Raw genomic sequence first — 16,394 nt, 5'->3', positions numbered from 1 at the left:
TCTTTTGAGAAGTATTTGTCCGGGTCCTTTGCCCATTTTTGAATTGGGTTGTCTGTCTTCTTGGTCTTGAGTCATATAAGTTGTTTATATATTTTGGATATCAATCCCTTGTCTGAGATATCATTGGCAAATATATTTTCCCATATGGTTGGTCCCCTTTTCATCTTGCTGATGTTTTCTTTTGCTGAGCAGAAACTTTTTAGTTTGATGTAGTCCCATTTGTTTATTCTTTCCCTTATTTCCCTTGCCTTAGGAGATATATCAGTGAAAATATTGTTACGTGGGATATCTGAAATTTTCCAGCCTATTCTTTCCTCTAGGACTTTTATGGCTTACATTTAAGTCTTTGATCCATCTTGAGTTTATTCTGGTGTATGGTGTAAGTTGGTGATCTGGTTTCTTTTTTTTTTTTTTTTTTTTTTGCATGTCCCTGTCCAGTTCTCCCAACACCATTTGTTGAAAAGTCTCTTTTCACTCCATTTAATGTTCCTTCCCCCTTTGTCAAATATTAGTTGACCATATAGACCTGGGTTTATTTCTGGGCTCTCTATTCTGTTCCATTGATCTATAGGTCTGTTCTTTTTTTTTTTTTTTTTTCATAAAACTTTTTTTTAATGTGTTTTATTGATTATAATATTACATTTGTGCCAATTTCCCTTCCCTCTGCTCCCCTCCACCCGGTGGCCCCCCTCCCTCCAGTTGTCCCCCCCTTTTAGATCATGTCCATTAGTTGTGCATACAGTTCTTCTCAACCTCTCTCTGTCTATTCCATTCCCTCCTACCATGATCCTTAATGCCTATATCATCTCCCTCCCTCTCCCCATTCCCCCTCCCTGTTGACCTCCCCCCAATATGTTCCCCGTACCTATAGTTCTTTTTCCAGACTCGTTGCCTGTTTAGTTTGCCTTTGTTTCAATTCCCTAGCTTCTGTTGTTTCTTGTGATGCAGTTTTCATTTTAGATTTCATTGTCTTGATCCTCCTTTTTCTAAACCAGTCCCTTTAACATCTCATATAACAGTGGTTTGGATCTAATGAACTCTTTCAGTTTTATTTTGTCCTGGAAACACTTTCTCTGTCCTTCTATTCTGAATGACAATTTCGCTGGATAGAGTATTCGTGGTTGTAGGTTTTGGATTTTCATTACTTTGAATATTTCTTGCCAGTCCCTTCTTGCCTGCAGGGTCTCCCTTGAGAAGTCAGCTGATAGTCTAATTGGGACCCCTTTGTACATAATTCTTTTCTTCTCTCTTGCTACTTTTAAGATTCTCTCTTTATCTTTAATTTTTGACATTTTGATTATAATGTGTCTTGGAGTGGTTCTCCCTGGGTCCAGTTTTTTTGGAACTCTCTGTGCTTCCTGGACCTGTAAGTCCACTTCCTTCCCCAAGTCTGGGAAGTTCTCCTTTATTATATTTTCACTCAATTTTTCAAGTTCTAGTTCATCTTCCTCGCTCTCTGGCAAAACAATGATTCTTATGTTGGGCCTTTTATAGCTGTCCCAGAGGTTTCTGATCCTCTCATTGTTGCTTCCCATTTCCTCTCTCTGCATTGGTTGACTGCTTGTTCCTTCTCCATATTCCAGTTTGTTGAAATGAACTCTGGATTTTATTTCCTCACCATCTGTCTCGTATGCGGTTTTGTTCCTTTCGTTATGAGTGTTTTTCGCTTCTTTCTCATCTTTTTCCAGATCTTTTGTGAATTCTGTAAGCCACCTGATAACAATGGCCCAGAACTGATCATCTGACAGTTTTCTTATCTGTTCATCTGTCACGTTCTCCATCTGTTGCCTGGTGAGCTGTGCCACTGGGATTTCTATAGTTGTCTGCCTCATTTTGACAGATGCGTTTTGTTTTCTTGGGCCAGCTGTAGGGGGCAGTGCCTGTGTACTCGTAATGACCCAGCGACCGGCGCCGTTCGGCAGCCTTTCTTGCTGTGCCGTGGTGCTTTGTCGTCACAAGCCAGTGACCGGTGCCTGTCCGCGACCTATTTCACAGCCCTGTGGCGCTTTCTTTGGGGGCGGGGGTCCAAGATGGATTCATACAGTTATTCCGCTAGGAGACCGGGATCCATCCTCCCGCCCCCCTGGGCCTCACTGTTCAAGGTGATGTGGTGGCTGCTTTCCCCAGCGTTGGGGTCGCGAGCTGCCGGGGGTTCGACTGCAGCCGGGGTTGTTCTCCCCGCCGCTGTCCCAGGTCCGACCGCAAACAGCTCCGCTCCCTTTCTCTCGTCCTACCTGCCCAGAGAGTGCCGCTGGTTTATAACTTCATATGTTGGGCTTCCGTGTAGTTTTATTTTCTGGAATTTCTAGTTATCCTTTGTTTTGAAGTAGTTGTATTCCTCTCTAGTTGTAGAGGGAGACCTAGCGCGTCCGTCTAAGCCTCCATCTTGGCTGGAAGTCCTATATGTCTGTTCTTATGCTAGTACCAGACTGTTTTGATTACCGTGGCCTTGGAGTATAGTTTGGTATCAGGTATTGTGATTCCTCCTGCTGTAGTCTTCTTCCTCAAGATTACTGTGGCTATTCGAGGTCTTTTTTGGTTCCATATAAAATTTTAAAGTATTTGTTCTAGGTCTGTGAAATATGTCATTGGTATTTTAATAGGGATTGCATTGAATCTATAAATTGCTTTGGGTAGTATGGACATTTTAATGATGTTGCTTCTTCCCATTCATGAACATGGTATATGCTTCCATTTATCTGTATCTTCCTAATTTATTTCTTCAGCTATGCAGTTTTCTGAGTACAGGTCTTTTACCTTCTTGGTTAAGTTTATTCCTAGGTACTTGTATTTTATTTTTCTTGTTGCTATAGTAAGCGGGATTTTTTCTAGTTTCTATCTCTGATACTTTATTGTTGGTGTACAGAAATGCCTTCAATTTCTGAATATTGACTTTGTACCCTGCTATTTTTGCCAAATTCGCTTATTAGGTCAAATAATTCTTTATGGAGTCTATAGTGTTTTCTATGTACACTATAGTGTCATTTGCAAATAATGAAAATTTCCTTCCTCTTTTCCAATTTGAATGCCTTTTATTTCTCTTTCTTTTCTGATTGCTGTGGCCAGAACTTCCATGACTATATTGAATAAGAGTAGAGAGATGAACATCCTTGTCTTGTTCCTGATCTCAGGGGAAATGCTTTCAGTTTTTGCCCATTGAGTATGATACTGGCTTCAGGTTTCTCGCATATGGCCTTTATTATGTCGAGGTATGCTCTCTCTGTTCCTATTTTTCTGAGTGTATTCATCATCAGCATTTTACCAAATGCTTTTTCAGCATCTATTGATATATTTTGTTTATGTAGTGTATTATCTTTATTGATTTGCAAATATTAAACCATCCTTAAATCCCTGGGATGAATCCCACTTGATCATGGTGTATAATTCTTTTTATGTTTCTGGACCTTGTTTGCCAATATTTTGTTGAAGATTTTAGTATCTATGTTTGTCAGCGATATTGGTCTGAAGTTTTCTTTCTTTGTTGTGTCTTGACCTGGTTTTGGAATTAGAGTAATACTGGCTTCACTGAAAGAGTTTTGGAGTCTTCCTCCTTCTTGGATTTTTTTAATAGTTTGAGAAGGATAGAGGTTAGTTCTTTCCTAAATGTTTTGTAAAATTCACTTGTGAAGCCATCCAGTCCAGAGCTTTTGTGTGCTGGGAGATTTTTTATTACTGCTTCAATTTCACTAGTTGTTATTGGTCTGTTCAGGCTTTCTGCTTTTTCTTGATTCAGTTTTGGAAGAGTATATGTTTCCAGAAATTTGTCCATTTCCTTTAGGTTGTCAAATTTCTTGCCATACAGTTGTTCATAATAATTTCTTACAAACCTTTATATTTCTGTGGTATCAGTTGTGATTTCTCCTCTTTCGTTTCTGATTTTATTTTTGGGGGTCCTCTCTCTTTTTTTCTTGATGAGCCTGGTTAAAGGCTTGTCAATTTTGTTTATCTTTTCAAAGAACTAACTCCTGGTTTTATTGATCTTTTGAATTGTTTGTTTAGTCTGTCATTTAATTCTGCTCTGTTCTGATCTTGATGACTTCCTTCCTTTTACTCACTCTGGGCTTTGTTGTTGTTCCTCTAGTTCTTGTAGCTGTAGGGTTAGATTTTATTTTTTTATTAGAAATTCTTCTATCCTTTTTAGGTAGGGCTTTATTGCTACGAACTTTCCTCTAAGAACTGCTTTCACTGTGTCCCATAGGTTTGGGGTTGTTGTGTGTTCATTATCATTTGTTTCCAGAAACTTTTAAATTTCTTCCTTGGTGTCATTTTTAACCCATTCATTATTTAATAGCATGTTATTTATTTTCCATGAGTTATATAGTTTTTGAGTTTTTTACTTGAGGTGATTTCCAGTTCCAAACCATTGTGATCTGAGAAGATGCTTGATATAATTTCAATTTTCTTGAATTTCTTGAGGCTTGTTTTGTGTCCTACTACGTGTTTTATCTTTGAAAATGTCTCATGTGCACTTGAAAAGAATGTATATTTTACTTCTTTGGGGTAAAAATTTCTATATATATCAACTAAGTCCATTTGATCAAGAGTGTTGTTCAATGCCTCAATATCTTTAGTGTTCGTTTGCTTCGAAGATCTGTCCATTGTTGACAATGGGGTGTTAAAGTCCCCTATTATGAGTGTGTTGCTGTCTATATCTTTCCTGAAGTCTTTCAAAATTTCCTTTACATATTTGGGTGCTCCTATGTTGGTTTACATATATGTTTACAAGGGTTATAACATCTTGATTAATTTTTTCCCTTAAGTGTTATGAAATGTCCTTCTTTGTCTCGTTTTATGGCCTTTGCAGTGAAATCTGTTTTGTCTGATATAAGTATTGCTACCTCAGCTTTTTTTCATGTCCATTTGCTTGAAATATTTTTTTTCATCCCTTCACTTTCAATCTGCGTAGATCACTTATTCTAAGGTGGGTTTCTTGTAGACAGTATATATATATGGGTCATGCTTTCTAATCCTTTCAGCTACCCTGTGTCTTTTGATTGGAGCATTTAATCCATTTACATTTAAGGTTATTATTGATAGGTACTTATTCATTGTCATTTTCCCCCTTTGTACTCGTGTTCCTCTCTGTCTCTCTCTGTTTCTTCATCTTCTTAAAGCAGACCCTTTAGCATCTCTTGCAATGCTGGTTTGGTGGAGATGTATTCTTTTAGCCTTCTTTTGTCTGGAAAACTTCTTATTTCACCTTCCATTTTTAATAAGAGCCTTTCTGAGTAGAGTAGTCTTGGTTGTAGGCCTTTGTTTTTTATTGTTTAGAATATTTTTTAACATTTCTTTCTGACTTGTAGTGTTTCTGTTGAGAAATCTGATGATAGCCTTATTGGAGTTCCTTTGTATGTTATTAGCTGTTTCTCTCTTGCTGCTTTTATGATTCTTTCTTTGTCTTTCAATGTTGCCATTTTAATTATGATTTGTCTTAAAGTGGGTGTGTTGGGGCTCATCTTCACTGGGACCCTCTGTGCTTCCTGGACTTGCATGGCTTTTTCTTTCATTAAGCTAGGGAAGTTTTCTGTCATTAGTTTTTCAAACAGGTTTTCTATGTTTTTCTCCTCTTTTTCTCCTTCTGGTATTCTTTTATGATACGAATATTATTACGTTTCATGTTGTCCTGCAGCTCTCTTAAAACTTCTTCATTCTTTTTCAGTCTTTTTCATTTTATTGAACTGTTTGGGAATTTTTTTCTATGTTGTCCTCCAGCTTGCTGATCCGATCTTCTGCTTCCTCTAGCCTGCTTTTAATTTCTTCTAGTGTGTTATTCAAATCAGAGATCGTATTCTTCATTTCTTCCTGGCTCTTATTGATAGCTTCTATATCTTTTTACATGCTGGTGTAATTCTTAGTAAGTTTCTTGTAGTTTCCTTGGAGTTCTTTGTAATTTTCTTTAAGATCGCTGATCTCATTGTTCTTCCCTATAATCCATGTTTTGAATTCTATGTCTGATAGTTTGCTTTCTTCTATTTCATTTAGCACTCTTTCGGGGGATTTCTCCTTTCCTTATGATGGGGTGTTGTTTCTCTGTCTCCCCATTTTTGTGACTCTTCTTGTTTGTTGCTGCTTCTTAGATTGATCTGCACTTCCTGGATCTTCCCCTGGTAGCATCAGATATACCAGTCTGGGCCTAGGTCACAAGGGGAAATTTTACCAGAAGTGGAGAAGTAAGAGATATTTTGAGAAAAAAAAATTGAAATGGAAATTATAACTCTTGTTATTCATTCTGAAAGTACTATGTACTTACTACATTCCATATATACTTTTAGGTGTCCTGTTATCTCCTTATTCTTACCTCTAAACATTTTATTTTATCTGCGCTCTTTAACTGATGTGATTGTCCAGAACTCCAGCTTTTAGTCCTTAACTGTCTACTTATTTTATGATCTCTTCATGTGAAGTCTCACCTTCATTTCCAAGCTGCATGTCTTTTTTTCTAGACTAGACTTCTCTTCTAAATTACAGATCTGTATTTCCAGAAGCCTTTTGAATGTACATTAATCTTAACAGGTCCAAATTGAGTTTTGTGTCTTCCCCATACTTCATGCTTGTCATCCTTGGGTCCTTTCTGTATGTTCAACTCACATATCTTACTGGTCACTGAGATAAGTAGTATTGCAATTCAGAAATGTTTGATTTTGAATCTGGTCTCTTACCACTGTCTGCCTCAGTTCAGAACACTTGTAATGGTTTTATAATTCTCATCAGTCTCTCCTCTAGGCTACTCTGTTCTCTCACTCTTTCACCAGGGGTGTTTTGTCCTAAATACACTCCAATAATATACTGCTTTGCTTAGTGCCTTTAATCGCTCCCACAAATATAAATGCTTTCACACTAAAATGTCATTGCTCATGCCAAACCTCTCTATTGATATGTTTCTCCCTCTTTTTTTAGCATTATCTCTCTTTCTTCTTCTTCTTCTTCTTCTTCTTTTTTCTTTTATTTTTTTGCTTTCTTGTCTCCATTTTTCAAAGTCCACATCAAATGCCTCCTCCTTTTTGAAACTATTCTAGAGCCTACTTCAGCAACAGAGCAAACGGTCCTTTCTTCTCTATAATGATACTGCTTTTTAATATATTGATTGCCCATTATTTTATATAATAAATGCTGACAAATAGTTGCCTGTTTCCACACTGGTTTGTACACTTCTTAAATTAGAAACTTATTTTTAGTAATTAATTGTCAATGTTCTCCAGCCAAAGACCACTAAGAACACACTTGTAGTTGAAGTTGAGTTTATTGCTATTTTAAAGAAGAAGAATACTCACTCACCATGGGCCATGTTGGAGTGTTAGAAAGAACTATCATAATTATATACAGCATTTGGCTTTGTATTAGGTACATTTGGAGAGTATTTAAGGAATTAAGGCTTTGTTTTGGATTTGATGCTGCCTTGAAGTGGAGGTAATTCTGATTGGAAAGCTTTAAAAAAATCTCAACTAGAAGGAAAAAAATACACACTGAAGCTCAATCTGTATTTGCTAAAGAATCAGTGGTCACATATATTAGACATGATATGGGGATTCTTAATAATTATATGTTTTAAAAATATTTATGTTTCATTTGTATTCAGGTATAATTTTTCTGTGCTTTTGTCTTGATTCTTCATGATCCTAGAAGTGGCCTTCTCTGATATTGATGTTCTGTGAATTGTTTGTGTTTAACTGGAGAACACCAATGCCTCACTGGTAGTACCAAGCCAGTTCCTGGCAACACCAGAGCCTAATATTGCCGGGCCACTTTTTAGCTGTGAGATCCTGCTTTTCCTTTTCTGTCCTCCTTTTTGACCAAGCAAAGATAAAGACAGGCCATGGGTTATCAATCCATGATATTCATGTTTTTCTCTCTTAACAAGATTTTGCTGATTAAGATCAAGAGGATGTCCAGAGAACATAGTCAATTATGTACAAGGGTTAATCCATCCTCTTCCTTTTATTGTATTAAGTTGAGTTGTTGAGTCACCCTATGTAACTATGGCTGTGCATTAGCATTTCAGACTCTGAATAAATTACATCAGCCAACTGTAACACCATTACCACAGAAAAAAATATTATTAGTCCTTGTAACAAGTCTTGAATCCAGAAGTTTAGATTCTAAAAACATATGCAATGAAAACATGTGCCAGAATCCAACTGAGCCTGTTGTTTTTCTCAAACATGGTTGTTTCACTTGCCTTGTAACACACATAGGTCAGGCAAAGAAATAGTTACTCGAGGATGTCTCATCCTTAGCTAGCTAAGAGAAAACCAGTGGCTATTGAGTTATCTATGACAATGCTGAGTAATCAATTTAGAATTTTTCATTGGGTTTCTAGGGCAGAATGTTTGTCATTTATGGTGTTTGCTAAGATCAGAGACACACTTTATAGTTGTATTATCACTTCTGTGGGATAATTGTAGTTCACAGTCAGTACATAGCAAGCACTGTTTAAATGTATATCCAGGAATGAGTCAAATCTTACAATAAAACTTCTAGAACTTTCATCTCTATCTATACCTGAGAAATACTAACTGAAATTTAATTAAATTAAAAGAAAATATTGTGAGCCACACAAGTTCTGTGAAGACATAGAGAAAGATTATTTTGTTCATTGAGTTCTAGCCTAGCGGGGCAACAGCTCTCATCTTCTTATCAGTAACAATAAGTTGTCAGCCTCAACCCATCACCCTTCCCTTGGGTGGACATTGTTACACATTCAGTACTTGGATGCAATTTCTTCCGTGGAGAATTAAACCGCTATATCGAACTCAGAGTGTAGACTTTCTCTTCAGAGATTTCAACTAGTTCTTTTTCATTTTGACAAATACAGCAAGGAAAACTGAGGCTAATAGAAAAAAAAATTGTATTTTTTATAAAAAACTACAATGGGACGCATATCAATGGTATAGATGCTCAGGGCTGAGAGAGTGAGAATGACAGTGTTATTTTTCTATCTTGAAACTGAGACATATCATGCCATTGGGGCACACTTGGGTAGAGAGAGATAGTGAATGAGGATCACTAGAATGAATAGGTTTGGTAAGATGACTAAAAAGTTCTACTAAGTGGACAAAGAAAGTATCCAAAGGATAAGGCAAGCTTCATCATAATTCAGACAAGTAGCATTGCAGTTCACAGAAATGGCAGCAAAATCACAACAATATGGATCATGAATATGAATAAGTAGCAGGCTCTGGTCACTCAGTGAGTGCTCTAGGATTAGGGTTGAGCTGTTCAAACAAAAGTGTGACCAAAGCTACAAGCCTAGCCACTAGGTACCTGTGGGTGGGGAGAGCTGGGACTAAAAAGGCAGCGAGAAGGTCACTGGTCACCATAGGATACCTTCATTTGGTAGCTGCGCTCTATCCCACTGGGAGAACTGAAGTTATTTGAATATGGCTCTCTGCACATAAAGATTGCCTATGGAACTAGGCAGAGCTTCATGTTCTAATTGTGAGGCAGAGTCTTAAGAAATGACGTAGGGACTGACATAATGTAAGTCATGCAGCTAGAATGCTACCTTTCTATCAAGAAAAACCTAATCTTCTTATGCACTGCCCACCCTCAACCCACACCCCCATACACTTAGCAATACCAGTCTTCTTATGAGAAAAAATGAGAGAACCGAATTATGTCATTATTGTTTAATATCTTCAGAGTTCAAAAGCATAATCTTATGATATGCATATCCTTTAAAGCATGTATCCTAAAGAGTAGAAGTTGGTTTTTTATATTCCTAGAGCATTAATTACATTATTTGACCAAATAGTTGATAGAGAAGATTAGTCACCCTGTAGAACCAGTTGGTCTTAAGAATCAAGAACCTTAGGTTTCAAATTGAGCTTCTCTATTCATTTTGTGATGATCAGTAAACTACCCAATATTCAAGTAGATAGTGAACAAGACACTAAGATCAACAGAGCTGGTAGTAAAATGACATGTAAACATAAGAATTTTATGTAGTATAAGCTATTGGATACATTTTGTTTTATCCAAAAGCTTTGCTCCACAAAGCTTTTTTGATTAACCTATTGAACCTGTGGAAATCAGGAAAACCAGGTATCCTATAGGCAAAGTATTGTTATCACAATACCTTAATTTATCATTGACAATGAGCTGCAACATCAATCTTAAAAAATGTGTTTTTCTTCTCCACTAATCCACCATTGATTTCTGATAAAGTGGTAATGCCAAATGAAAGGGAACCAGATTATGGAGTCAGGTGGATCCAGATTTGAAATCTTGTTCTACCTCTTCCTCACTGTGCAAATATGAACAAGGAACTGTATGTCCCTAAGCCTCAATTTCTTTTCCTGTTAAAGGAAGATTAAAATAGCTATCTGTAAGGGTTGCTATAAAGGTTATAAATGATATATTTACACATAGCACACACAGTAGGTGCTTAGTAAATGTAACTGCTCTTATCAGGAATAGAAAACAGCATAGAATAGTAGAAGGATTGGGTTTAAGCCTTAGGTTAAATCTCAACTTCAGCACTTAATAATTTAGAGAATTTAAGCTCATTAAACCTCAGTGTACTCATCTTCAAAATGGAAATAACAATAGCTATCTTTCAGATTTTTTTTATTTTAACAGTGCACCTAGCATAGTGTCTATCATGTAGTAGTCACTTTTTAAAAAGATTGTTATCAGTGGCATTAATATTAGATTAAGTTTCCCAATGGAAGCTCCAGTAGAATGTGGTTAAAAAATAAGGTTACCTTATTTTATTGGCCTTACTTGACTTTATTTCTCCATTTTGGTTTCTTTGTTTCATCTGTATTCTTACATATTAAATAAGTATCAAATAAAGTGATGAAAATTATTTTTAAAAAATAATGTTGCTCTGGCTGACATGGCTCAGTTAGCTGGAGTGTCATCCCATATCCAAAAGGTTATGGGCTCCATTCCCCATCAGAACACATGACTGGTTTGCAGTTCCATCCCCTGTCCAGGCACTACGGGAGGCAACTGATCAAAGTTTCTCTCTTGCATCCCTTCCTTTCTCTCTGAAAGCAATGAAAAAATATCCTTGGGTGAGGAATTTTTAAGAATGCTGTATCCAAATTGCAGACATCTATTAGTAAATTGTGCTAAGTAGATAAGATTTTGATTTCTTATTATTTGCCTAAAAAAAAAAAAAAGAAAAAGAAAAGAAAAGAAAAAGCAGATTGGTTGTGTTTTGGCTTCAGAAAGCAAGATCCTGCAGTTGAAACAGGATAGAAATAACGTTTAAAAGCTAAATGAAATAAATAGTCTTGCAAAGGGAAAAAAATTTTTTTTCATGAGTCCCTGGAAACCAGCAAAAAAAGCATCAGAACTGTTGTTTTCAGTAATAATTGTGATTACTTGGTTAAAATACCCGCATGAGAAGATTTCTATATATTTTGTGCTCAACCAGGAAAATTAAAACAGAACATACAGCATTGGGGCCAATTTGTTTCCAAGGAAGTCAATTATTAATACAGTATTTAGTATTTAATGAACTAAGCCTATGTATGTGAAATGCTGCAAAGAGATCTTCAAACCAGCAGAGAACAGGTGTTGATACAAGCTTTGCCCGTATGTTTACCAGCTGATTAGTACCCATTAAAATGATAATAACCTAATAGAAACACTTTATATCTAGTGAAAGTAGAAAGTCCCCTCTGTGTTGGAAAATTATTTTATTCCATTACCATAGCAGTAATAAGACTAAAATAACAAGGATCCACACCCAAGGCAGCCTGAAGATTCTGAATTTCTATACCTTAGACTTTTCTCCTTACATATCCTTTTCCCCACAGATTGTATCAGGCTGTCTCAGGCAGTCAGGACAGTTCACTTTTTTTCATTGCTTCAAAGGAAAGACAAACAGATACCCACATGCCAACATCTTCTTCAGCAATAGAAAGAGAAATCAGATCCTTAGTGAACAGTGCTCCTGTGTCTGCCTTTGGAGACTAAATGAAGCTGTGGAGGTCCTGAAGGATCATCCAGCACTTTGGTTGTTCCAGAGAGCTCCAAATGCTTGCTAAGGAAACTCTGAGACTTCCCTGAACTGGAAATTGCCTGGAAAATTCCTGATTTCAAGCTAGGCACAGTCAAAATTGTGATGAATGTGAAGTCACATCACCCCCAGCCCCGCAGTTCCAACCACTTCTCTTCATGACACGCTCTACTCATTCTGTCTCCACTGAGCCTGGCACACCTGGCTTTTGCTCTTCTACCAAATGCTGAACTCAGGAAATTTTCAGGAATTTAGTTATACTATAGGGTAGAGATTGAAAACTAAGGACTATTTCCATTGTGACCAGGATCAAATCCCTCCAAGCTGACAGATTAAAGGTCCCCTGGAAGAAGTGTGGGCATGTGAGCAAGTGTAGGTGATATAGGCTGACTTGCATTTACCAGCCTCATTTATCTGTAAAGTTCATAGGACCCAAATACTACACAATGGAATGTCTTCCCGTGAGTTTTGATGGAGAAGTAGAAGAAAGAATAAATTGTAGATGTAAAAATTTATTTTTTTATTGATTTATTTTGATAGTGATGGGGAATACAAAGAAGGCATAGGAAGAAAAACCAGATGATTTTTGGAAATGAGGATTTTGTGGGAACTGTGAATATGAAAGAAGTATCTCAATACTAATATCAATGCCTGTCCTTTGTTGACATGTACTACAGCATTCAGATTGTGCAATATTTTAAATTGCTTACTTCTTCTGATTAACATGAGGCCAGAATTATTTAAGGATGTTTTTGGTAAACAGAAAGTTCAACATTTGAAATGTAAAAATCTACCTTTAATTGATTGGAACAGAAGAGCGTTCATTTCAAAAGAAGACATGGGCGGGTTCCAGATGAATGCAAAGAGCAGACTAGCTATGGAAGGGCAAGACCAGCAGAATCACTCTATTTACCTGTTCCCTTGTTTTCTGGGCTGCCGAAGGAAACATATTTGAAGGAAGAAGTCATAAGTTCACCTGGGGCTCTGGGGCTCAAGGCAACTCTGCAAAAATCTCAAGGGCTCAGATTCTCTCTCTTACAAAGGGCACATTGTGAATTGGTTCCCTCCTGTGCAAGGACTTGTAACATAGTCACCATGCTGGCAGAAAAGCACTGCTGTTATTTCCATGATGGGAACTTTGAAACTTTATAGGTTTTCTTTGCCATGACTGGTGACATTTAAAATTCAATGAAAACTTCTTGTTCTAACCAGTGGACTTGAAAATTGGATTGGGAACCAAAAAGATATAAATCCCAAGACTGTAAATTGGTCACTTTTGGAAAAGCACAATTTAGAATGTATAACTAATGACTCTTTTGTATTCATATGTCTTTATCTTTAGCCCACAAGATAGTGAACTGGTATTGAATTAATAGTCCTTAGAATAAACTTCCACCTGACCTCAGGATGGCAGCATGAACAGGAGGAGGAGGAAATCAGGGATGACAATAGCAGGAACTGTAATATGAAATTTGATCTATCTCTTCAGGTAACCAATTCAAGTCTAAACTTTTATCTCTAATTTGTCATTTTATTTGGCAGATTCACACAAATAAGTCTCCAAGGAGTCTGTCTATCCTTATTTATATGTCCAATACATCCGGGTGAAAATACAATTACAGCGAAATCCCAAAAGTGATCAAGAAGTTCCAAAATATCATCAAAGACAGATTTTTTGTTTCTTAGGAAAATTTGGGAAAAGTATTGGAATTTACTATGTATAGGTTGAGTTTAGGGTACATGAGATTGTTTGGAGAACTAATTTGAACAATGTTTTATGGATAACTTATGGAAAGGAATAAGGAAGGATAAAACCAAGTCTCCTGGATATGCTGGAGTGATGACTTCACTACTCTGTAAATGGGAAAAGGAGTAAGGAACATGGGACATCCTTCCATATTGGAGGAGCTCTCCTTGTACCCAGAGAAAACCAGTGGGTCTGTGCTGTTCATCAGTGCACACAGTAAGAGACCTGGCCAGGTGGCTGCAAATTAAATATTGTAGGGTATAGTTAACTATCTGCTGCTGGCCTTTTATACAAGGCCAATTTACCTACAGACTATTCCATGGTTAGTACATAAATAAATATACAACTGTGACCCCTAGGAAGAGAACCCTTCTGGGACCCATATTGCTAACTCAATGACCTGGCTCCTGGATCTCTTGGCCTTCATAATAGGTGAACATCACCTCCGATTTCTTGGACTTTAGCACTCCTGACCAACTTTTGATCTTGTCTACTTTTTCTATCCTGGCATCTCTTGCAGTTTTAGGTAAGCCCACTATGCTCCAGATTCAGAATCTAGCCATTCCTGAAGAAGTGTTACATGGATATGATATACATTTGTTTTTCTAGCTTAAACACAAGGTTTTGGACAAGTTCTGGTTACAAGTTGGGTAATACCATGGCTATAATTAATGCTGAGTATCATATGTTCCATAATTTGGCTCCTAAAGGTGATTAAAAAAGGAGGTCTGGGATTCCAGGAACCTGAAATAATTCCAAAAGGCAAGAATTTAAGGGACATCCTCTTCATTGACACTGGCAGCCAACTGGAGCTGTCACTGGGATTAGCAGAGAGAGTAGTATCATGATGGCAAGTCCTTTCTGTTCAGAAGGTCAGGCTGTTGTCACAATCCCAGTGAAACTTAGAATTTAACTCTTCTTTCAACTAGACTCCTTGGGGCAGGACTTTGTAGCTCCATGTAGTCTCCATATAGAATTTCTGGTCCACAAATTAATAGTGAGCAAGACAGAATTTTCTGGAGATTTTATCAAGATTATATCAGAGGGAAGTTACATCAGACAACCAACAGTAAATAATTTTTTATTTTAAAATGCTCAATTTACATATATATTTCTTAATGGGGCTCACAGGAATTTTCCTCTCTATTCTTCTATCGTATAGTACCCGGGCTCCTACCACTGGGTTTCCATCCTCCCCACTTTACCACGCAGTTACCAAGACTAATCTCCCTTAGAAGGCATTGGTGAGTCATAAAAAAACAGCAACAAAACATTTCTATTACATCAAGATTGAAGTCCTTAAGGAGACTGACCACTTCTGTGTACATGGTACCATTTACTCTTTGTAACCAAGGGAGGCAGGCATTATTCTCCATGGTTCATCCATGAGAAAACTAAAGTCCAGACAGCTTCAGAGTTAGGTTACAAAAAAAAGGTGAAATAAAGCCCGAATCATATGACTCCAAGTCAGGGTTACTTTTTTACCCAACAGGGAACCAGGCACTCTTGGACACAGCATCTAAGGCAGTGGTTCTCAACCTTCCTAATGCTGTGACCCTTTAATACAGTTCCTCATGTTGTGGTGACCCCCAACCATAAAATTATTTTTGTTGCTACTTCATAACTGTAACTTTGCTATTGTTATGAATCATAATGTAAATATCTGGTATGCAGGATGTATTTTCATTATTACAAATTGAACATAATTAAAGCATAGTGATTAATCACAAAAACAATATGTAATTATATATGTGTTTTCCGATGGTTTTAGGCGACCCCTGTGAAAGGGTCATTCGACCCCCAAAGGGGTCGCAACCCACAGCTTGAGAACTGCTGATCTAAGGGGAGGAGATTATTAGCTTTTCATTATAATCCTAATCACAAACAGATAATAAATTTTGACCAGAATGAGTTAGGAGGCCTTGATTTAATCCAGTTCATCAGCTTTCCAGAAAAGGGTGTGTTCTGAAGAAATGAACTAGCCAAAGAACATCAGGAACTCTTGGGTAGGAAAGAAACGAGAGCCATCACACAGGGTATTTCTACAGCTTTCTTATTTTACTCCACTCACTTTGTCAGCAGGGGTTCTCTCTGATGATGAAAGAGAGGAAGAAGAAAATCTTTTCTTAACAGTAACATGCATGTGTCCTGAGAGAGACGAAGCAGAAGATTAAGCAAGAAACCCAGTTATTTTATTGCCCTAAGGCATTACTCATTTTCCTAACACATTATGTTTTTAATTAAAATTGCATGTGAGTTAATTAAAATATTCACTCAGGCATTTTTTTCCTCAATTCTTGCATGGGTTCTTTGTTACATGTTTAGCTTTTTGGTAAAACTCACTTTTATTTTAACTCTGCTGTCTCTATCAACTGCAACTTTAGCAAAGTTGCAGGTGATAAAAATACTAATTTTTTTTTAAATCTAATTCTGAGAATTTGTCCTTAAGTGAGAGAGGAAAAAGAGGTGGCCAGAGGTGAAATTATTATGGCTCCTGAATTCTTCCCTGCTTATTTAATGGAAACATGAAAATGGCATTAATAGAGAGTGTATTAACAAGGGGCTCTGTGATTTTTCTTGTGATAGACTTGTTTATCCATTTACAGTCTTTGTTTTGGAAAGGAACATTGCTTATGGAATCTATGATTTTATAATCTCAACCTTGTCCTGATTATA

Source organism: Furipterus horrens, unplaced genomic scaffold (assembly GCF_987537825.1).
Source record: "Furipterus horrens unplaced genomic scaffold, mFurHor1.1.pri manual_scaffold_7, whole genome shotgun sequence".
Classification (NCBI taxonomy): Eukaryota; Metazoa; Chordata; class Mammalia; order Chiroptera; family Furipteridae; genus Furipterus; species Furipterus horrens.
This window is presented reverse-complemented; position numbering follows the sequence as displayed.